Source organism: Papio anubis, chromosome 10, assembly GCF_008728515.1.
Source record: "Papio anubis isolate 15944 chromosome 10, Panubis1.0, whole genome shotgun sequence".
NCBI lineage: Eukaryota > Metazoa > Chordata > Mammalia > Primates > Cercopithecidae > Papio > Papio anubis.
This window is the reverse complement of record NC_044985.1, coordinates 34,933,196-34,955,976: the sequence shown is the minus strand read 5'-3', so window position 1 is coordinate 34,955,976 and position 22,781 is coordinate 34,933,196. Positions and strand designations below refer to the sequence as shown.

Genomic DNA, 22,781 nt, shown 5'->3' with positions numbered 1-22,781 from the left:
AGCCCAGGCTGGAGTGCAGTGGCCGGATCTCAGCTCACTGCAAGCTCCGCCTCCCGGGTTTAGCCATTCTCCTGCCTCAGCCTCCCGAGTAGCTGGCACTACAGGCGCCTGCCACTTCGCCCGGCTAGTTTTTTGTATTTTTTTAGTAGAGACGTGGTTTCACCGAGTTAGCCAGGATGGTCTCGATCTCCTGACCTCGTGATTCGCCCGTCTCGGCCTCCCAAAGTGCTGGGATTACAGGCTTGAGCCACCGCGCCCAGCCGCTTGCTTCCTCTTTACCTTCCGCCATGACTGTAAGTTTCCTGAGGCCTCCCTAGAGGCAGAAGTCTGTAGAGTCTGCAGAGCTGTTAGTGCAATTAAATCTGTTTTTTTCTTTGATTTCCAACTCTTATTTTAAGTTCAGGGGTACATATACAGAATGTGCAGGTTTGTTACAAGGTAAATGTATGCCATGGTGGTTTGCTGCACAGATCGTCCCATCACCTAGGTATTAAGCTCAGCATCCATTAGCTATTCTTCCTGATGCTCTCCCTCCCCCACCTCCCCAACCCTCTGACAGGCCCCACTGTGTGCTGCTCCCCTCACCATGTGTCCTTGTGTCTCATTCAGCTCCTACTTATAAGCAAGAACATATGGTGTTTGGTTTTCTGTATGTGTGTGTGTATTTTAGTATCTATGTGTTTGGTTTTCTGTTCCTGCATTAGTTTGCTGAGGATAATGGCTTCCAGCTCCATCCATGTCCCCACCAAGGACATGATCTCATTCCTTTTTGTGGCTGCATAGTATTCCATGATGTATATGTACCACATTTTCTTTATCCAGTCTATCATTGATGGGCATTTGGATGGAGTCTATGTCTTTGCTATTGTGAATAGTGCTGCAATAAACATATGTGTGCATGTGTCTTTATAATAGAATGATTTATATTCCTTTGGGTATAAACCCAATTATGGAATTGCTGGATTAAATGGTATTTCTGCCTCTATAAACCTCTTGTCTTTATAAATTACTCAGTCTCAGGTATTTCTTTATAGCAGTGCAAGACTGGACTAAAACAGAAGGCTTTTACAGGAAAGTTTAGGAGAAGAGTAGGGGACTCCTCATACCAAAGTTGTTCTTTTCAGTAGAGAGTAAAATACAGAAATTACAGTCATTGGCTATAGATTATAACATATAGGCCAAAATGTTCTATGTGCAAGACAATCCTTAAAACTTCATGAATCAGAACTAAGTCAGTGTGCTTTTCAATGTCAGCAGGTTATGTACTTATCAGTACATCAACAGTTGGAGGAACTCACAATAAGATTTGAGGGACTCAGATAAGATTCTTTACTCAAGGACAGGATGTAAGCCATATATCCCAAGACCTCCTTCAGGCGGGTTAATTTGGAAGTCTGCCACATGTGACCTGTAGGTCATCTGGCCTGACAAGAATGCTGAAAGTAACCTGTGGGTATTCTATGTTTTCCACAATGAGTTAGGAGGGTGAGTGCTTGGTTCAACTTTGCTGTAACCTTCTTGTGTGATTCAGATGATCCTGGATCTCAGTTTTCCCATTTTCTTGATGAGAGTGTTGGGATAGATAACAGTGATTCTCAGATTATTTTTAGCAGCATAATTCTTTCTACAAAAAGATGCTTACACAGAATCTCTAAATGTAAAACAGATAAATACAGAATTACAAGTTATAGCAGGAAAGGAGGAGCTCTGAGCCCTGCTGGTTTGCTTGTTCTTTTTCCCTCAATCTCTATGACATCCCTGGAGTCTGCTCCCTAGCGGGGATTTAGTCTTGTTTGAAAACTACTGGATTAGATGGGCTCTGTAGTACCTTCCACATATAAAGGTCTGAGATTCTACTTTTAATATTGCTTTCCTCTAATTTTCCAGATACCATGCCAGTATCTATCATCTATTATCTATCAATCTATCATCTACCTCTGATTAAGAGCATAGTTCTGGAAGTGTAATGCCTGGGTTTGTGTTCTAATTCTGACACTTTACTGGATATGTGACCGACAGCAAGCAAGGTAACCTCACTGTGCCTGCATCTTCATGAAAAGGTGGGGGCAGAAAGTTTAAATTTTAAAAACCTCCAAATGTTGCTATGTGTATTGCATAAGTAAATGTGCTGAGTATAATGTAAGAATTCAACAAATGTTAGCCATTATTGTTATCATAATCTGGTTAAACCTTTGAAGTTTAAAACACATTTAAAATGTATATAAGGAGAGTGTAAGGGGACTGGCCCTTCTCCCTCAAAAACTGATTCTGGATACCAGAACTCAGGTGCTGAAGTGGAAGACAGCTGAGCTAAGAAGTAGCCCTAAGAAGGTAGAGGATAGGGCTGGGTCAGTGGGTGCTTGTTAAGCAGAAGCTAAGAGCAGTCTCTTCTCTTAAAGCTGCTGACTATGGCGACAGAATGAGACTCTGCCTACAGTCACGATAATGCACAGTTTGAATATTTACATAACTTGTATACTGTACTGGCTTTTATCCCCAAATGACATTGTAGAACTTCAAGCCCCTTGAAAACTCAACCCAATACATATATTTTTAATAAGTACTCAGGAAGTATGGCTCAAATGAGCTTATGAATATCAGCAGTTATTTTCTCCTCTATTTCTAGCTCAGACTCACTTCCCTGGATTCTGGGTAGTCAGCTGTGTGCTTCTGTGCCTACTGGTGTGCAGTGCTGAGGCAGTGGGCCCTGCCATTGGTGGAGCATTGAGGCTGCCATTACTCTGCCCTGTTCATTGGGCATCAGTGACCCTAATGCAGTGGAGCCCACAAGGCAGGAAAATGGTAATCTTAACTTCTTGGATGTAGACGGGGGCAATGCATCTCTACCTAGCTAGCTCCCTTATACTGCATTAAAGGGACCAGGCCTCCACATGACCACATGGCCATAGAGTCCTAAGGCCATCTAAAGAAACCAACTGCGTAGATCTTGGGTCCCCTTCCTGCCACCTCACATCTGTTAACCCCTCCAAATAGCCAGATGTCATCTTGGGAGTATCTTAACACCTTGAGTTTTCAAGGGGCTTGAAGTTCTGCATCTTGGGAGTGTCAGAGAAAGAAAGAAATCTGAAAGACTGTTTATTTAAAAGAGACTGTTTAAATGGAAAGAGTGGGATCTACTGTAAGTTGGTAAATTTTAGACACATACTCCCACCTTTTTCTTCATCCTATGATCACTCCACTGGGTATATAAGTCCTCCTCTTCTGTTCTAGAGACCTATGAGGGCTAGGACTGTGGAGTGGTGGGCTGTTCACACAATAAATTTTGGAAAGAGCATGGTGGCTGAGCACTGTGTTTAGGCACTAAGTTTTTTTAAACCAGACACGCAGTGTGAGAGGCACTCACTCTTGCAACGGTGGGTAGTTCTTCCCAGATTGCTGCCAAAGGGACAGCTTGGTGCTGAGTCAGCTCCCCACATACAGACTGTAGTTTCAATTTTGTAGGAAATATTTTCTAGCTAATGAGGTATGGATGTTATAAGCTATGACCAGAGCTATGGCCATTTTTTTTGAAGCTCACCCCAAAACGAATCCAGCATACATTTATATGTGATGTTTGTTAAGCCATTTTTTTCTGACAATTGATTTCCACCCTATACCTGCAGGGAACTAAAAGCAACAAGGCAGAGTCTGTTCTCCTTGCCACTCTCCAATGGTGGCCAGGGGCACCATTACTCCTAAAGTAATCTGGGGCTGCCCTTATGCCATCTGTAATTTATCCCATCTCCCTCCTTCATTTCCTGTGACTAGTCTGTAATAAACCTTTTCTGTTCTCACTCTGCAAGTCTTTCCTATCTATCTCCACATCACACGCTTCCCTCTTTACACCTCAACCGTGGCCTATTAGCTTCCTCATCGATTTTATTTGATCCTCCCCCAAACCATCTGATAAATTGTTGGGAATCTAACATCTCACTTCATTATGCTACTCAATATTAATGTTAAACTGACCTGTCCCCAACCTCCTTTCCTGTCTCCACAGTCAGAATTACATTCAAGAGTCAGCCAAGAGCTGCACAACTTTTAAATGCAGGACATAACATCAAACCAATGCCCATGGTTTGGAAACTTAAGAGGCTGGCAATTTCTATGCCAAGCCCACAGTGGGCCCCTCTATGTCTTCATTCATTTCCTTCTTCGATTCATGCCATTAGATTGGAGGTCAAGTTTACATCTCACGTATGGCCCCCGGCCACTGCACCTCATATCCAGTCAGAGTGATCTATTCACTGCCCATTCCATGAACAAACCACCTTGTGAGCCTTTGCTCAGCAAGACCTCCCTTACTGTCTCTACCTATTCACATCAACTCATATTTCTCCCTGTCCATGAAGCCTTTCTTCCATGATCAACACAAGTTTGGCAGAGCTTTCTTTTCCATCTGAATTTTTATAAACAGTAACTTGAGTGGTACAGACTAATTACATTGCATCTCCATGCCTTATTCCTTATTAAAGATGTTCTCATTTCCCTTTCCCTTTTTAACTGTAAGAATGCCAGAGTCTAATCACCGTCTCTCGTCTATTTGCTTGTGTTGTGGGTAGATAGGTCAGTTCCTCCAGATATCAATGCTAGTAATTCTACCAGGAATAAGACTGTATCTCATGTTTACTTTAAATCCCCACAGTTTCTAATATCTTGTTCTGCATGGGGTGGATGCTCCGTAAATACTGATTGACTAATGAATTAATTCTATGACACGGCCATGCTTATCATGATACCTCATGTGGACCACACAATCAATTGCAGAATTATAAGGTAAAGTGAATAACTGCTCCCTTGGAAGACACAACGCATGTTTCAGAACTGAGTAGTATACCTTCAAATAGTAATGATTACTGCTAATATTGACAGAGTGTACATATTGCCCAGCACTATTCTAAACACCTTTATCTGTGAGATGGGTACTATTATTATCCCCACTGTTACAGACAACAGGCAAAGCTATTAGTTGTAGAATCAGAATTTGAAGGAATGAAGTTTGGCTTTGTATTCTTAACCATCACATGAATGCCTTTAGGTTGTTGGAACGTCATGGTTTTTAGCAATCAAAAGCAGCACTAAGAAAAGTCTCTAAGAAGCCTATATGAGGTTTTGCTGATAGGCTTGACAATGACTAAGCCAAAGGCCAAATTTTATGTGTCTAATGTGTGAAAAAGACTCTGAACATCTTTTTAACTACTGATAAGCTCTTGAGGACATAAACATGCATGTCCTAACAATCACAACAGCAGCGCCAACTTCAAAAAACAAAGACAATGCAAGGTACAAACTTGATTGACAAATATACTTTTAGAGATCTTGTTTCTGTTCATATTAACATATTAGTCACATGTTTTCCAAATATTACAATAGTTTTTCTGTAAAGGGCCAGAGAGTAAATCTTTAAGGCTTTGTGGATTACAAGGTCTCTGCAGCAACTACTTGGCCACTGCAGTGCAAAAGCAGCTAGGAACAACACGCAAATGAATGGACATGGCTGTGTTTCAATAAAACCTTATCAATACAAAAAGACAGTGTGCTGCATTTGGCCTGTACGCCATAATTTCCTTACCCCTAGTTTAGATAATCATTTCTGTCTTGTCAGTTACCATTGGAATTGTGCAGGGTCGAATCCATGTCTTTCAAATTATTCCCTCTGCCCTTCTGTTAGGAACCACTGAATAAAGGGACTACTTTTTAATTTCTGTCAGGCTTTCCTTAATCTTCCCATCTATGGATTTTTAAAAATGTGTCTCAGATATTAAATCAATTTCAGGCTCTAAATATTGCTTCACATGCATTGACTTTTAAGAACCTGGGAAGACATAGTATTCAATTTTAGTTTCCTATAATTTGGAACTGCTCATTATTGATGCTTCAGATCTGCTTCTGATACTTAGTTCTCAGATATCCTGGGAAGAAAATATATGGACAGAAAAGGGAAGGGATAGAAAAACGGAATAAGGGAAGTCAGAGAAAGAGAAGACAGGGAAGAGATGAGGGAGCAGGGACTCTGAACTCTGAAGAGCAGAAATATATATGGCACTCTTCAGACTACTCTAATACAGAGCAACTTACGGAACACCTGCCACTGGATAGCGTATAAATACAACAGCCTTGTCCAGGAGCTACACACAAAATATAGAACCCGAGTAGGTGTTGCCTAGAACAATGGAACCAACAAGCATTAAATATTTTACAAAACGTATAGAACTAATGCATGGACTTTCCCCAAAAAGGCCACAGATTCAGAATGAAAGTATGTTAAAAATTTTTTATTTGGTTTCTATTTGTATTAAGTAACATTTCTTCTGACTTCAAATGAAGGTGGTAGCACCTCTCTCTTGATGACAGAACAGTTACTGTAAACAAGACAATGGTGAGCTTTCACTTGATCCTTCTGTTTACAGAGACAAGTATGAGGGATGCTATGTCCAGGAATCTGATCAAGTTTGAGGGAAAGAAAAGGGACTTTTAGATGCTGAGACCAGGCCTTGATGTAACCAGATGATGGTTATCGGGGGCAGCTGGCTCAGTGGCATAAAAGGTGTTGCTTTTCCTGGGCATGAGAAGAAGGAGAATGAATGTGTGAGAAATGACACATTTTGAAGAAAAAAGTCAGTACATGTTATATTTAAGGAAATATTTATCTTCCTTAATATGAATTGAGATTGCAATTTTCTGAAAATTCTCTGATACTATTGGCAGAAAATTGCGGTGTATGTAGCAATCCAATGCTTCTCTGCTGGATAACCAGGAAGAATGAGAGAGTCAGCTGGACCTGTGGGGGAAACTAGTACTTCACGTCCCTGCCGCCTATCCTCCACTGTGCTGTTATTCATGGCTAGATGTGGATTTGGGACTCCACTACTGCAGGTGTCTTATGGCTTAATCCTAAAGTAAAATAAACTCTTGGGGTCAGGCAGTAGATTGCTCCTAAAAGGTGGATATAGGCCTGTGATTTAAAGGTTTGTAGAAAGAGTCTATCTCAGAAGAGAGAAGACGGGGGAACAAAAGAGACTAACATGGATGTGTCTTCATGGGACTCACCTGAGAAGGGCTTACTTTTTAAATTTTTATTTTATTTTTTCACTTTTCCCATGAACTCTGGAATAACTACATTTAACTAAAGGTTTTAGTCATGTCCTGCTGGACATGACTTTACCCCCAACTCTTTCATAGAGTGAGCTTACCCTGTATTTTGTGATAGGGGTGGTGATTGGAATTAAGAGATGCAATATTAACGGACCCCTCCGAGGGAGCTTTGCACAGCAGAGTGGGTGTAAGAACTCATGGAGGTGGGGCGTGGGAGTTCCTGGCAGAGCGGAGACACCTTGGTGGGTGTGGGAGGAAACAGGGAGAAGCAGCTGCCAACTGAATGGCATAGAAGCAGATGCAAGATCCTAAAACAATCTTCTCAAAAGGAAAATAAATATTGCTCTCAAAATCAGAGAATCAGCAGCAAGGTTCTAGGCTGATTCACTTGGCTCTAATGTCTTACTCCTACAGATTGCCGGAAATAAAACATTTTAAGAACTCTGACGTTATGAGAAATTATCAGATGCATCTAGCTGTAAATGCACAAATCTTATTTCCTCGCCTTGGGCCTTTGAAACTGTCTTCAATATTTGCTAAAAACAACTACTTAAGCAGTTTGTCTTCTCCTACCTAATGTGGCAATTCAATTCCTCAATTAGATTGTTGCTACTGTTGACTGATTAAAACAGAATGGCATGCAATGGCATGTAAGTATTGGGCTTTTTCCTTTGCAGTCAGGTGGACAATTCTGTCATAGTCCCTAGCACCATACTTATTCCTTCCATATTTCTCCCTTGCATAAATTTCTGCCTGGCTTAAAGGAAAAGGAGCCTCTCTTTGGATGCTCTGTTTCTGGAAATGGGAGTAGAACTGGGCAGATGCAGGTGAGAGGTGGGTGCCAATGGAGTTAGATTAAACATTTTAACATTGAGCAGGAAGCATGTCCTTTAAAATCAGATAGACACACTTACTTTGGGATACAAGGCAACTTTCCTAACCTCTCTAAGCCTCAGTTCTTTATCAGCAAAAGAAGGAATAATAATGGAACATTCTAATTAGGGTTGTTGTAAAAAATTATATGAAAAATGCATTAAAAACATTTAGGACAATGCCTGGGTCATGGTTAACACTCCATAAATACTCTTTATTCAATAGATACTTCTTGAATATCAAAATATTAAAGCTGATCAACATAACAATTTGAAAGATCCTATCACTATTTCCAGTGGGAATAATTTGAATTCTGATTTCCTGTTTCTGATGCTAGATAGGAAAAGTGGTAGCCTCTCCTTTGCTCCCGATTAGCATCTATATGAGTGGATTTTATGTAAATGAGACATTTGCATTCATAGTGACTGGAGAAATGAGTTCTAAATCATGTGGACTGTTTGGCACCTCATTTTCTTGTTTTCTAGTGTTGCACCAATGCCTGCCTCTAATGCACCTGGGTCTTCATGTCTGACTGAAGTCATTAAAAAAATATGTGAACTGCCTTTTTAAAAATTAATGACATATGCTTCCACTCTTTACATTTTAGACAAATAATCAAAATTTCCAACACAGATATGGGTAATTCTTTATTTAAGTGAAATCTTACCACTTACGTACTTACCTTTTGAAATTGTCAGTTCACCAGTATGAGGAACAAATGGAAAAACTTTCTGATGCTGGTGCTGTCATGAGCTTTTCATTTCAGTGTAATCATGTGATTAAATATATTTTATTAATTTGCTGGGATATTTCCCTTTCTTGGAATGCCTTCTGAACTCCTCTCTTATTTGTTATATAGCAACAACAGCAACTCTGTGCTAAACGTTGATCTAAGTCCTTTACATGTTTTAATTAAATTTAACCTGGCATCCGCTTAAGACGGCAGATACTATTTAATCCTATTTTTACAAGAGAGAAAATTAAAGCTTGGCAATGTTAAACAAGTTGTTTAAGACCACACAGCTATTACACAGCAGAGGTGGGATTCACAGCCAGGTAGATTTTTCCAGAATTCATACTCTTAAAAATTGTATTATGTTGCCTCTCCATTTAGTTCTATCTCAAACTTTTCTAAGGCTCAGCTCATTGCCACTTCTTTCTGATCTACCTTTCCTGCCCAAAGCATGTACCTCCCCTTCCCCAATTCCTTTAGCATTATTTCATTTGTGTCATTCATTTGTCATTTAGGTAACTCTACCTATCATTGTCAATTAACTGTCTCAAGTTAGGTCCTGTCTCTCCCAAAAGATTGGACTCCACATATTATGCCTTTTAAATCTCTTCCTTGAGGAAGGTGGTGATGAGTAAAAAACGCTCACCTTAACAATTCCCCTCTACACTGGAAAAGTGCGACATAATTTTGCCAAATGTAATGTGAGGAATCAAATGGTCAAGGTAGAAGTTCTTTTTACCTGTTCCTTCGTATGAGGCAGAAAACCAGTCTGAGCTATGAAGAAACTACACATTGAGGTTCTTGGATTGAGTTCCTTGGTGCCTGGTGTGAATGATCATCTTGAGTCCATATGTTCTGAGAGCTGTTTCACTCTGGCCAAGATTTTACTATACAGCTTTATTTATTAACATTAACAAGAATCATGGGGCTGGACCCTCATGACTCAAATGGGAAGTTTACACCTACTAAGAGAGTCCAGAGCAAGACAATTAGCACTTATGTTTTCAGGTTGAATGGATGGAAACCATCTGAGAATTAGAAAGCCTGCCAAAGTGGCCAGCACAATGAAAATCAAGTTTTCAGAAATGGCTAACTGAATACTCCGACTGACTAATTATTTTCAGAAACATTCCATAGCCAGAATTTCTCAAAACCCAGATCACATTGGTTTCTTTCCAAAATGCATGTTGCCTAAATTCTTGTTCCACAGTCATTCTTATTCCCTCTATGGGAGAAAATATGTTTCAAAATAAGAGAAATACTCTCTTGTTGGCAGCTGAAAATAGGGGAAACTAGATACGGCCGACCTCACTAACTGGACTTTTTTGTCTGCATTGTAAATTTCACCACTTATGGTCATTGGGCAAAAATCAATATTTAAGCGAGTAAGTAATTTGAAGCAAATACATAAGTTAGCAGATAGCTGATAGGATTCCATTATTATACTTTAATTCCTCAAACCATGGATGAGATTCATGGCTGCAATGCCGTGCTAACCTGACATCAGCATAAGCTCTGACCCTCTTAGGGTCAATGCTAGCTTAAAATACTGATAGGCAGAAGAAAGCAGCAAAGGAGAGCCTTCTTTATTAATAGCTATCTGGAAAAACAGTGTGATACAGAAAGCAGCACACCATTTCTCGCTAGACGTGAAAATAGGGAGGAGGAGCTGTTCTTTGGAGCAATCTAAAAGAGCTATTCATCTTCCAGTGCTTTTTTGGAAATGCCTATATTGCTTTATGTTGCATTTTCATTCATTCATAGTTGCTTCTGCTAATAAAGGTCCTCTGATGGCAGTAATTCTTTTCAGCAGATTGAAGTCGTTTAGTAATGAAATCCTTGGTGTATTCACTAACATGAAGTGCGATCTGTCCTTGCACCTGGTACACATTCAGCTTTACAGACAGTTACATTACTATTCATGCCTTTTGTTTAGTCACACAAGGGAACTAGAACAAGAAGTGTAGATTTTCACCTTGGCTTTTATAAGGTACCTTATGAGCTACGCGCCTCCTTAGAATAAGCTTGGCAGTCCTAGTTCTTAGGCAACAATGATTTGTAACTGGACTTAAGTAAAAGGGAACATTAATTGCTAGCAATTAGTAGTTCACAGGGATTTTTTCTTTTTTCTTTTTTTTTTTTTTTTACTTTGAATTAATCAATCTCCCTGAGAAAAGTGAGGACTAGAGAAAGCAAGGTTTTAGCTTTAGAATTCAAGCATTTCAAGTTTAGTGTCATACCAATGCTTCATTCTAGTTTTATTTTGGAGCTCTCAAAGCTTCTTGTCACCCTCTCTCTTTTTAAATTTAAGATTGTTTTATCAAAGTTATACATGTACATTGTTTAAAAAGTCAAACCTTCTACAAAGCTCATAACAAAAAACAGCAATATCCTGTCTCACCCTTCCCTCCTCCATTCCAACTCCCCAGAGACTACCTCTTTCAACTTTAAGCTGTTTCTTCTGCTGTTTATTGCCATATTTCTAAATAACTTGCTTGTAGTGTTATTTCTTGACTTGTTTCCCATTCTAGGTCTTATTTACTGGCCCCTTACTAATAGGGAAGGCAAGAACTTAGTGCTCTTAAAGTCACCTCCCACAACCCCAAGATATGTCTCCCTCTTCATCCTCTCTTTTTGTTGCATTATGATTTTTGATTAAATCAATATTCACTGTTTACATTGTTGGTATTATGTAACTATTCACAGCTGTGAAGTGTAGCAAGCTATGGTTACAGTTCTCATCTTTTATAAGTTAGGTTTTCCTGGGGTAAATAATTGACCCTTTTTGTCTGTTTCTCTTTCTTTTTCTCTTTCCTTAGGTTTCTGTGTAGTTGAACACCAATTATCACTAATTTATTTCCAAACTGTCAGCCAGAAGTGTAAATCTTCTCTCAAGTACAACCAGGACATGTGAAAACAATGCAACCTATCTACGTCCTTTTTGTGGGGAGGTAGAGCGCTGGGAGCGCATCCCTCTGGAGCTCCTCTTTCCTGTTCTGATCTGGACTGTCTGCCAAGGCCTGACACACAACTGCCATCCTTCAGCCTCCCCTCGCCACCTTGTGAAGGTTCTCTTAACTTGCCTCTGTCACGGATCTCTTTTATCCTGCATCCCTTGTCTTCCCCTTTCTTGGTTTTCTCCCATATTTTAGTTGAGAAAAATGCCATTTAGGAGTTGATCAAGAAAGGGGCATAGGAAGCAAAGTTTTGGAGACCTTACATGTCTGATGATGATTTAATTTTATCCTCACACATGATTTCTAGTTTAGCCAGGTCTAGATTCTAAGATGAAAGTCAGGTTGCTGCAGAGTTTTTGCAAGCTCTGCTCCTGCTGTCAGGGCATCCAGTGTTCCCATTGAGAAATCTGATGTGATGTTAATTCTTGATCCATTGAATGGACTGTTTGCTCTTTAATTCTCTTTGGAAATGAGTGGGCCTTTTTATTGTCCCTGGTGATCTGAAATTTCTTAATGATGTGGCTTATAATGCATTTTTCTTTCATTGCTTTTGTTAGTACTTTTAATCTGGAAACTCCTGCCTTTCAGTTTTGAGAATTTTTTTGAAAAAAAAAAAAGTTTGATAGTTTCCTTCTTTCTGTTTTATCTATTTTTTTTTTTCTAATGCTCTTATTATTCTGATTTTGGATCTCCTGGATTGATCCTAATTGTTTCTCCTCTTTCCTCTCTTATATTTCACCTATTTATTTTTTTTTCACTCTGTCTTTTGAGAGATTACTTAGCACTATCCTCAAATCCTGTTATTGAAATTTTTTTCCTTAATAAACTTTAATTATAAAGATATTTACTAGAGCATGATTTGCAAAATTAGGAAAATGAAAACTACTTTTACTTATTTAAATACTGAACCTTTCTTTTCTTTTCTTCTTCTTTTTTTTTCCCCAGGCTCTTGCTCTGTAGCCCAGGCTGGAGTGTAGTGGTACACATAGCTCACTGCAGCCTCAACTCCCTGGGCTGAAGTGATCCTCCTGCCTCAGCCTGTTGAGTAGCTAGGACTACAGGCATGTGCCTCCATGTCTAGCTGATTTTTTTTTTTTAATTATATGTTATGTTCTGGGATACATGTGCAGAACGTGCAGGTTTGTTACATAGGTATACATGTGCCATGGTGGTTTGCTGCACCCATCAACCTGTCATATACATTAGGTATTTCTCCTAATGCTATCTCTCTCCTAGCCCCTGACTCCCCTACAGGCCCTGGTTTGTGATGTTCCCCTCCCTGTGTCCATGTGTTCTCTCTGTTCAACTCCCACTTATGAGTGAGAACATGTGATGTTTGGTTTTCTGTTCCTGTGTTAGTTTGCTGAGAATGATGGTTTTCAGCTTCATCCATGTCCTTGCAAAGGACGTGAACTCATCCTTTTTTATGGCTGCCTGGTATTCCATGGTGTGTATGTATCACACCTTCTTTAGCCAGTCTATCATTGATGGGCATTTGGGTTGGTTCCAAGTCTTTAGTTTCTATTTTCATTTAAATTTCCGAAAGTACTTTAAATTTTGGTTTCTGAATGCTCATTTTTTGCTTTCTTTTCTTATTTCATGGATGCAACATCTTTTCTGATCTTTCTAAGTCTATTAATTTTTTTTTTTTTTTTTTTTGCTCTGAGTATGTTATTTATTGTTTTGTCTTTCCCTGTCTACATTGTATTTGTTTCTTTTCAGACTGATTTCCATTTGCTTGTTGTTACTTTGGTCTCTGTCTTTTACATGAGGGGCTTTTCTGTAATGTCTGCTTACTGTGGGCTGTCTATTTACTTTTACCTCCTATCTGATAATGTTAGAAATTTAGAGTACTTTACTGCAATTCTACCCCTTCTTTCCTTTTGAATTACTGTTGTCATAAATTTTTGTGACTATTTTACATATATTTGAAACCCTGCAAAGACATCATTTTTCATAGTGAGTGTTTTGCAGACCTATTGTTTTGCATAGTCAAACTTCCTTTGTTTTTACATTTAGTTCATGAATTTACCTTTTCTTGTGCTCTTCATTCCTTTTTCATTTCCACCATTGCTTCTGGAACTGTTTTTCCTCTGCCCAAAGAATTTTCTTTAGTATTTCTTTTCATTCAGATGTGCTGTGCTGGCAACAAATCCTCAAAGCTTTTGCTTGATGGGAAAGTCTTTTTTTCATCTGGATTTTTGAAACATCTTCACAAAGTATAGAATTCCATGTTGGCAATTATTGTCATAAGGCTTTTTAAAGATACAACTTCATTGTCTTCTGTCTTCCAATATTTCTGTTAAGAAGATAGCCCTCAGCCCTTTATTATTGCTTCTTAGAAATACCATTTTACAATTTATATTATCTACTTCATAAACCAGAGGAGTGTTAATGGAAATTTTCTCCAGGTTCTAGTTGTTCAGTTTCAATATCTGGGCATATGTGAGGAGCAGCCTTAAATTCAGAGTGAGGGCAGTGGGCTGCATAGAACCACTAGGCCCCAGTAGCCCCTCATTTGGCAACCCATTCCCTTAATTACCAGTGAGGAAACTCAGACTCAGAGCATCGAGTTTACCTATGATCTCAAACATAAAGAAATCATATATAGTGGCAACATAGTTTTAACCAATGCACATGTTTATGAAATGCTTATTAGTCATCCAATACCAATTGATATAGTTTGGATCTGTGCCCTCTCAAACCTCTTGTTGAAATGTAGTCCCCAGTGTTGGAGGTTGGGCCTGGTGGGAGGTGATTGAGTCCCTGCAGATCCTTCACGGCTTGGTGTTTTCCGAGTGATAATGAGTGACCTCTCATGAGTTCTGGTTGTTTAAAAATGTGTGGCACCCACCTCTCCCTTGCTCCCACTCTGCCATGTGAAATATCTGCTCCCACTTCATCTTCTACCATGAGTAAAAGCTTCCGGAGGCCTCCCCAGAAGTTGAACAGATGCTAGGGCCATGCTTGTACAGGCTGCAGAACTGCGAGCCAATTAAACCTCTTTTTAAAAATAAATTACCCAGTCTATCTAAGGCAGCACTCTATAGCAATACAAGAATGACATAACACACTAATTGATGGTATTTTATAAAATAACAGAATGCTCCATACACGAGGAAATCAGGATTCACCTATTTCAGGGGTCAGGTCACATTAAGGGGTAATGTGGGTTTGAGGGCACTGGGAGAACCAGAGAAATCAAGCTATTGTGGAAGAGGGTAGCCCTGACCTGTTCTCATGTGAAATTGGGGCTCAGAAAATGATACCCCAAAATACGGCCCTTTGACATGCTAAACTGAAAAAGTAGCCTAAAGATCTTTCTGACCTACCCACCCACCTTCCCCTCTCTCAGTCCTCTGTTTCCCCGAAGTACAGGATTAAGTTACTCTTTCATGTTCTGTCATCTGCCTAAAATCTGGAGCCTCCTAAAAAGGAAACGATGACTTCTGGTCCCTTCTGTGGGTTTTTATTAACTGAACTATATTGCAGGAAGGAAGACTAAAGTCTGTCAACACACCTGGACAGGTTTTTGTCACAAACCACTGTTTGCTCTGAGGGTCCAACAGACTTTGTCCCAGGCCATTGTATATTCCTCAAGCCCACTGAATTCTTCTAAAGATCATTTACTAACCCATTAACATCATCCACACTGCTCCATCTCCTTTTCCCTAACAAGAAGGGTATATAACAATCTGGACCCCTTTGGGTTATTGGGTAATCATTCTCCTACAATTCCCCCATGCTATGCACATTAAAATAAATTTCTATGCCCTTTCTCCTCCTATTCATCTGCTTTTTGTGAATTGGCTTTTCAGCAAACCTTTGGAGACAAAGGGGGAATTTTCCTTTGGCCGCCTCTTGAGACTTTGGACCCAGTGTTGCCAGATCTGACTTCTGAAGAAGCTAGAAATGTGGATGTTTGAATCTTTATGTAACATTTTTATATATTGGCAACCAACCACCCTCTCAGTCACACACACATAAATAATCCCCCCCCCGCCAAATCTCTCTGCAGGTAAAATAAGATGTGTCTATAGTTTCCATCCACTTGGAGTTTTGCTGTATTGGTGCCTCTGATGTGGTCTGTCTTCTATTCTGATTAGCAATGGATGCCCAGAAAGAAGTGACTTAACCAAGGGCATATCTGAAGATTCTCTTCAAAAACCTTCTGTGAAAAACTGACAGATCATTCAATTATAAAAAAGTATGATGGAAAAAAAAAACTAGAATCTGATAATCCAACAAGCAATAATTCTGAGGATACCTCTTTGTTTATTTTCTGTAACCTATATCATCCAAGCTGATGAACATAAAAGGTTAATAAGGTGGACCACTACAATAATAAGTTGGTAGATAAGTGTGTGAAAATTAAGTAGAAGTGTCCACTGATTCAAGATATTCTCAGAGATGAGGTCCTATTTTAAAATTGTGGACCAGCTCCTATTTTAAAATTGTGGACCAGCACTTAAAATAGTATGTCAGCAATTTACCCATAGCCCCAGAGATAAAGTTGAGTGAGATAATAAGTATTATTTGCAATTCCATCTCAGGTCCTTTGCCCATTTCTTTTTTAAAAAATTTTAAGTTTGAGACGGGGTCTTGCTGTGTCACCCAGGCTGGAGTGCAGTGACACAATCTCAGCGCACTGTAACCTTCGCCTCAAACGATCTTTTCACCTTAGCTTCCCGAGTAGCTGGGACCACAGGTGCATGCCATGACGCCTAGCAATTTTTTTTTTTTTTTTGTATTTTTAGTAGAGACAGGGTCTTGCCATGTTGCCCTGGTTGGTCTTGAACTCCTGAGCTCAAGTGATCTGCCTGCCTTGACCTTCCAAATTACTGAAATTACAGGCATGAACCACTGCACCCAGCCCCTTTGCCCATTTTTAAATTGAGTTATGTGTTATCTTGCTATTGAGTTGTTTGAGTTCCTTATATGTTTTGGATGTCAACCTTTTATCAGATGCATGGTTTGCAAATATATTTCTTTCATTTTGTAGCTTGCCTCTTCACTTGGTTGATTGTTTCCTTTGCTGTACATAAGCTTTTTAGTTTGATGCAATCCTATTTGTATATTTTTGCTTTTGTTGCCTATGCTTTTGGGGTTATATCCAAAAATTCTTTGCCAAGACCAATGTTGTAGAGCTTTCTCTCTATGTTCTCTTCTAGTATTTTAAATTTCATGTCTTACATTTAAGTTTTTAATCCATTTTGAGTTGATTTTGTGTATGGTGTGAAATATGGGTTTAATTTTATTTTTCTGAATGTGGCTATCTAGCTTTCCTAGCATCATTTATTGAAGAGACTGTACTTTTTACATTTTGTGTTCTTGGGGAATCTGTTGGAGATCCCCAAGTTATTACAGAAGATTCCCAAGTTATTGTAGTTATTGACTATAAATGTATGGACTTATTTCTGGGCTCTTTATTCTGTTCCATTGGTCTATATGTCTGTTTTTATGCCAATACCATGCTGTATTGATTACTATAGCTTTGTAGTAGCCTCTGAAATAGGGTAGTTGATGCTTGCAGCTTTGTTTTTGTTGCTCAAGATTGTTTTTGCTATTTGGGATCTTTTGTGACTCCATATTAATTTTAAAATTATTTTAAAAATTTCTGTAAAAATGTCATTGGAATTTTTATAGGGATTACATTGCATCTGTAAATTGCTTTGGGTAGCATGGATATTTTAACAATATTAATTATTCTAATCCGTGAATATGGGATGTCTTTTTCTACTTCTGTTTTAGGTCCACTCTTGGGGTGTAGCTCTGCAGGTCTTCCAACCAAGAGCTTATTTTATTCACTGAGACCCTTTCCACTGGCAAACCCTGAACTTTAATCCTGCCTTCTTAGCACTTTAAGAGCATAAAAATCTACCCTCTGTTCCTTGAAAGATTCTGCTTAGCTTTCAGCTTCCTGCTCCATGATACTTCAGAACTCATGTCTTAAGGGTAATACCAGATGAGTATTAGTCTTCTTTTTCCATTTCTCTCTTTTTCACTGTGACTTTGGACTTTCTATTTGTTTGTTGCTTTGTTACAATTTTTATCTTCCAAGCAGCAGAAGACTGCCAAAATCTTTGCTGGTTTCTCCTCTGCCTGAGAAAAGTCTGCATTGCCAACTTCTTGCCCTGCTGTCAGAATTGGCAATGCACTAGGGGAATGCCACTGCAGAAATGTCAGCCCATTCTCTGCTGTTTCCCTCCTCCTCTCAATCCATTATTTCAGTAGTTCTTATATGTCTTCAAACAGCTTTACTTTTTTTTTTTTAAATAACCTTTCTAGTTGTTCTTAGCTCTGCTGTAAGCTACTCCATCATACTCAGTAGACATCTCCATTTATATTGAAGTGAAGGACACTGTTATTCTCATTGGAGGAGAAGTAGTTTTCCAGCTGAATGAGGGGTATATGTGTGTGTGTGTGTGTGTGTGTGTGTGTGTATGTGTGTGTGTCTATGTCGGATCTGGAGTGCAGTACTTTCTATACAGACATTTATAGGTTTCTACTGACATTCTATCTACCATTCTGTATTCTACCTCACCTGAATCCTCACTTCTAAGATTACCTAATGTCTCTACTTCCTGAGATATTCTGGGGCTCCTGGGCTTTCTCTGCTAACTTAAGTCTAGGCTTACTCCTCTCTGCCATATCAGTTGCCATTTATCCACTGATTTCCCAGTTACAACTGTTTTAGCCTCGTGGGCTTTGCCATTTTTACCCATCTCTTTATTGTTACTTTAGTGGGTTTCAGGAGGGACTAGAACAATATTTAACCACAAGTTCAACATTAATCCCTTTTCTGAAAACAAGTGAAATTGTATTGTTACACTACTTCTTACGTAAGTGGTGCTTGATCATTAGAAATGATATTGGTCAAACTGTTAGTCAAAGAAACGGAATGAAAGGAGACACTATTTTCCTTTAATTTGATCTCTCAATTCTTATATTTTACCAGCTCTCACAAACTGCAATGTTAGAGTACTTACTTTTTAATGAAACTCAAGACATACTCCGTCCTTTGCAGGGACATGGATAAAGCTGGAAGCCATCATCCTCAGCGAAGTAACACAGGGACAGAAAACCAAACACTGCATTTTCTCACTCATAAGTGGGAGTCGAACAGTGAGAACACATGGACACAGGGAGGGGACAAACACACACTGGGCCTGTCGGGAAGGTGGAGGCAAGGGGAGGGAGAACATTAGGACAGATGCCTGATGCATGTAGGGCTTAAAACCTAGGTGATGGGTTGATAGGTGCAGCAGACCACCATGGCACATGTATACCTATGCAACGAACCTGCACGTTCTGCACATGTATCCTGGAACAACTTAAAGTAAAATAAAAATAAACATTTAAAAAGGCATTCTGACTTGGGAGTCTGCCACGGGAAATACAGAGAAAGGGGGCTTTCCCCAAAGGACATAATAGTCTCTTTTGTAGAATTGTTTCTTGGTATATTTTACTCTATTTTATAGTTCTTACAAAATTCTTATTTCTTTTTCCAGGAGCCTAGACTACAAGAGAATGCTGACACATGGCTCTCTAGGCATATCCACCATGTGTCCTAGTAGTATACAAAGGCCTACCAAGTGGTTTGGAGGATGCTATTCAAATGATTAATGGCTACAGTAAGACTTTGGCTGTGCATTTTTTAAAAATGTGTTTTAAATTTTTTGTGAATTTCATCTTATTGGCATATCAAAATCTGTAACACTATTTCTCTTTCATTATTTATTCTCCTAAGTACATAGTGGAAATACACTACTTTATCACTTGGTAGTGTATATTATCTGATATGGTTTGTCTGTGTCCCCACCCAAATCTCATCTTGAATTGTAGTTCCCATAATTCCCATGTATCATGGGAAGGATTGAGTGGGAGGTAATCAAATCATGGGGGCAGTTACCCCCCATGCTGTTCTTGTGATAGTGTGTGAGTTCTCATGAAATCTGATGGTTTTATAAGGGGCCTTTCCCCATTTGCTTGGCACTTCTTCCTGCTGACATGTGAGGAAGGACGTGTTTGCCTCCCCTTCCACCATGATTGTAAGTTTCCTGAGGCCTCCCTAGCCCTGCATAACTGTGAGTCAATTAAACCTCTTTCCTTTATAAATTATCCAGTCTCAGATATGTCCTTATAGGAGCATGAGAATGGACTAATACAGTATCTTACTGATATAATGGAAGGGTCAAAATTTGGAAACTTTATGTCAATGGACTCTACTTGCCCTAAAAGTCTCCGTTTACTTTTCTATCCACAAATAATTATTGAGGTCTTACTTTCTGCAAAGCCTTGTCTTAGGTCCTGAAGATATAGCAGTGAATTAAATAAACAAAGTTCTTATTTTTGAAGAACCTTGCATTCTACTGAAGGATATGGCAATAAATAAATAAAAACATATTATGTTGTTAATACGATGTCACACATGTTATAAAGAAAAACAAAGCAGAATAAAAGAATAGGGGGCAGGGTGGTACTTTTTTAAACAGCACGGTCAAAATAAACCTCATTAGGAGTAACTGTAAGATCTGAACAAAATGCAAAAGGACCCAACAGATATGCAGTAAATAAAATGAAAGCCAAAAAGAAGTCAGTAATCCATCCAGATGACTGGTCTATACAATTTTCATTTTCCTTATTGGATATACAGTAAGTCATTTTTTTCCTTTGTTCAGATCTCAAAGTTGTATGTTTGGAATTTTAAAAAAATTTAATTTGTTTTATTTGGTAACCTAGATCTCAGTTCATCTAGGATGATGTTCTTTAAAATGTATATAGTAGACCAGACATACTGAGTTTACAGATATCATTTAAGTTTGACATTGTTGTATTTACATTGACATTTATTGTATCTAAATTCAGTGATGTTTATAAAATTTTTGTTTGTAGTAAGCAAAATTTAGGTTCCCTTTACCATTTTGTTCATATGAATAAGTGTGTTAGACTTGGTAGGAGCTATCCTTGAAGTCACTTTTAGACAAACGTTGGCGCTACTGAGTAGAGGATGGGTTAGTTTCCTGAATTTCTGGAAACCTCCAGTGAAAGACCAAAACTTAAAATTACAGACTGCTACATGGTCTTCTCCAGCAGGCTCATGGAAATACCTACCCTACTGACCCAGCCACTAGAGGGATTGTTGTACTGTGGAGAAGCAGTTCTCCCCCAGTGCTTTGGGAGTGATTCTGCTCAGGGCATTGTCTGGAAAGTATTCATCTTCTTTTCTGAAGAAGTGATGGAGGCAGGTAAGAGAGCTCACTTTCCCAGCACGTCTCTTATTGACTGTGGGCTCTGAGGACATCTCTGGAGTGTGTGTATACAGCTTTCTCATTCTCTTTGAAGTCTAGCTATTTGCACTCCAAAGAAGTTAGGATTCTCAAGACTGTCTAGGCTAAAGGTAGTTTTTAAACCAAGTATTTTCTTTACTATTCAAAAGCTTTGTCTTTGAGAGCATATTTGCCAATAAACTGCCTAGGAGAACTTGTAATGATAACCTAAAATATCACCAACTCTGTACTTAAATTGCCTTGCTTTTAAAATGTGTTTGTTTTGGCTGTATTTTGTAGTTGAAATAATTTAATATGAAGTGAAACATATTTTGAGCAATTTTTTTTAAATGCATACGTTTTGGTATCTCTAGAATTAATTATAAGCCTTACTCAATTGATAATAAATGGATATGAATAAAACTTAAACATGTTCAATCAATTAACTTAGCTATTCAAACACGAAAACACTGAAACATTTCCTTTGAAAATAGTTTAATGACTTATCCATATTTGTACCGCTTTGTAACTTTATAGTTAGAATTTAATTAATAAATAACATATGTATTCCATAATTTATAGTATGCACATGGCTCAAGTTCTTAAGTAAAGGGAAAAAATACATAATATGGTAACCTATACTCACCTAAGTGTCAGTCCTGTAACTGCTGAGACTCTTTACCTCATGGTCTCCCCTCTGTTCCTTAGGCCCCTATGAAATAGTAATCAAAAGTGTGCTATGTATTCTGACTTATTTTCAGTAATGTAATCTGTTTTACATGTCAAATCCATATGTAAACTATAAGTAGACAGAACATAAATACACATTTTTATATCACTTGATTATGTGGCTCAAATTTGCAATAAAGTTTAGTGTGTGTTTTTGTGGAGTTAATTGGTCACACAGGGCTTAGAGTCTGTTTTGACCCATTTACTTGGTATAGAACCATGTAGAAGCTGCTGGGAACTTTATTTGCATGATTATGCTCTGGAATGCCAGAGTACATTTCCCCAAGGAAGTTCCAAGCATTGTATGGAATGCGTTATTTACTCCCCATGCAAAGTCCCTCCTCTGTCCTAAAGAAGTTTTTTGCTCACTTGTGTGTGTGTGTGTGTGTATGTGTGTGTATGGGATAATCTAGAATTCAGTTTTACAACCTCATATGTAGAAGCTTTTGTTTTTGTTTTGTTGCCATCTATCAGGGCATCACTGTGTTGCTGGTGATAATCTGTGGAAACTTCATATACGAGTCTGCATGTGTGTGTGTGTGAGTGAGCACGTGTTGTCTCCAATAGAAATCCCAGCAGTATGCTTCAGGGACAATTGCCATCCTTTTCCTGAGACTCTCCTGTCTGCTTAGTTTTTCTCAGATCAAACACACACTTGATTTTCTTGGGGATAACATGAATCTCAAAGTTGCCACTTTGTTGTTCCCTTACAGGACTCAAGGGAAGGGCCTTACGGACTTCCCCCTTCCAGGAGAGGGTGCCCACCTGCGGGTGCTTGGTCCCAATCCCTCCTTCTCTTTTCTTTTTGCCCTTTAGCTTCAACATAGCCCCTCATGGTCCTTAGTCAAGTGCCCTGGGGCTGCTTTGGGAATCTTCAGTCTTTTATTAGAGGAAGAAATGCCCCTCTCAACACTTCCTTTGGTCCTTTCTTGGGTCTTAGAAACTGGGGGGCCTCATACTTTGTGTAGGTGCTAGAGGAGACTCTCTCCACTCATCAAGAGGAGGTGGGCTTAGATATCATGGCAGAGAATGGATGTTGGTGCTCCAATTCCTATTTTTGCCTCTCCGATAATGAACATGATTATTGATTCCCTCATGAGTTTCTCAAGAAAGTAAGCACATTAT

The 22,781-nt window shown here is 38.9% G+C and overlaps 2 long non-coding RNA genes across 2 annotated transcripts in view; both read left to right on the top strand.

The window, feature by feature from the left end:
- The window catches only part of LOC110740868, a 138,108-nt gene that overhangs the window by 88,754 nt on the left and 26,573 nt on the right, over positions 1–22,781 (top strand). The window lies entirely within an intron of this gene.
- Positions 973–21,248, top strand: LOC110740869. Its single transcript, XR_002516090.2, has 4 exons — positions 973–2,060; positions 4,646–4,776; positions 6,709–6,876; positions 19,170–21,248. It is a non-coding gene; the product is annotated as an uncharacterized LOC110740869 (long non-coding RNA).